The following is a 2,233-nucleotide window of genomic DNA, read 5'->3' on the forward strand; positions in this document are numbered from 1 at the left end:
CTATTTGACTTCTTCAAATGTGTATCTACGTGCTTGAAGTAGATACGGTGAAGAGGTCGCTCCGAATAGCACAGAGGCAAACCTGTAGGTAATGACATCACTGTCAGGATCCAGTGGATCCTTAATCCAGAGAAATTTGATAAAATCACGATCCTCCTCTTGTAAGCCTACTCTAAGGAAAGTTTTACTGATATCAGCAGTATAAGCAAAAATACCAGTACGGAAATTGTAATAATAAGTCGTATAGCTTTTGTGTTAGGCTAGGTCCTGTTTGGAGACGCTCATTCAAGGACACGCTGTTTGCCTTCACTTTGGCACTACAGTTAAAAACGATACGTATTAGTGTCATCACTGAGTCTTTACAGTGGACAGTGGACAAACTGTATACCTTTAACTCAAAGACATGGGCAGCAGAACATTGGAGAGGCGATAGAAAAAGTAGGGGAACGAAGGAATATCAGAACGAATCATGAGAGCAGTAGAGTTATGGGCCCCAGCAAATTGGTGGGTGGTGGGGGGGGGGCAGAAAGGAATAGCCACGGTAGCTACCAGGACAAGCACCAATCATCGGCTCCTGGAGACAGACACAAAGGGGCGAAACCCGTGACATCCGAAGTTGGAGTTCATGGAAATTGGTGTAATATCTACGAATATTCCATTAAAGAATAGACATCAACAAAAAGAGAAAGGACAGCAACAGAGAACAATGAAGAAACAAAAGTTAAAAAGGAACATAGCATGTTAAAGAAGCTCAGGATCAGATTCAGCGAAGTCAGGGTTAGGGGGGATGGGTAAGGGAGCGGGAGGACAGACTAGAGGTCAACGAGCAGGGTCCGGAGGAGGAGAAAAACCGAGAGGGGGCGGTCAAGGAGAGCAGGAGGGGGGGGGGGGGATGGCAGAAATCGGAGAGCGCACCTCAGCATGGGCAGCAACCGAGAGGGAAGCAGGGGCCAAAGAAACCTCCATAGCAGGAACAGGGGACTCCACCACCGAAACGGGAGGGGATGGAGAGATAAAGTCAGAGGAGGGGGGCGAGGAAGAAAGCAAAGGCGTCTTACCCGCCGGGTAGAAGGAAGAAGATGAGCCAGGCTTTGCTTCCGACTCAAAGAGACAGGTGTTCCAGCAACAACGTAGTGGGCAAACAGACTCGAGTATCTCAACAGGAGAAGAACGAGAGCGAACACGATCGCTGGGAGAGTGATGGACAACAGCCTGTACAGACAGGCGCTGTGGAGAGCTAAGAGACGGGGGAGAAGGATGGGAAGAAGGAATAGAGGGAGATGAGAAAGAAGACACAGGAGACATGACAGACAGGATAGAAAGAAGGGAAACTCCAGATGTCGGAAATTTCCAACACTTAATTGCTAACATTCAGTACTTTAGGAAACTGTTCTTGTACTCCACATTATAATCTACAAACTCTACTAACTAATAGGTTAGTAATGTTGAATTTATATCGATTTGCCTAAAAAGGAAAGTTTTCCTGAATTGATAGATTTTTCTAAAACAAAATCCTTATGAAACGATAAATCTGGCTTTTTCATTATGTATCACTTAATTTGTTTTAAATTTGAGTTAAAACTAACGTAGATATATGTCCGAACCTAACCAACCCTACCTAACCTAACCTAATCTATCTTAACCTTACCAAAACTTACACAACTAAGTCAATAATTTAAGTTCCTAATATATTATAATAATAATAATTCAAATGAACGAATTGGAAACAATTTATTGAAATAAGAAAATCACTTCGGTTATTAGGCAAATCGAGCCTTGCTTAGTAGGCCGAGAAGTGCGTTCTGGCTACTACGTACGACATATATATATATATTATATATATATATATATATATATATATATATATATATATATATAATGTCGTACCTAGTAACCAGAAACGCACTTCTCAGCCTACTATGCAAGGCCCGATTTGCCTAATAAGCCAAGTTTTTATGAATTAATTGTTTTTCGACTACCTAACCTACCTAACCTAACCTAACTTTTTTTGCTACCTAACCTAACCTAACCAATAAAGATAGGTTAAGTTAGGTTAGGTTCGGTCATATATCTACGTTAATTTTAACTCCAATAAAAAAATTTACCTCATATATAATGAAATGAGAAGCTTTATCATTTCATAAGAAAAAAATTAGAGAAAAAATATTAATTCAGGAAAACTTGGCTTATTAGGCAAATCGGGCCTTGCATATTAGGCCGAGTACGACGTTCT

Source organism: Procambarus clarkii, chromosome 12 (genome assembly GCF_040958095.1).
Source record: "Procambarus clarkii isolate CNS0578487 chromosome 12, FALCON_Pclarkii_2.0, whole genome shotgun sequence".
NCBI lineage: Eukaryota > Metazoa > Arthropoda > Malacostraca > Decapoda > Cambaridae > Procambarus > Procambarus clarkii.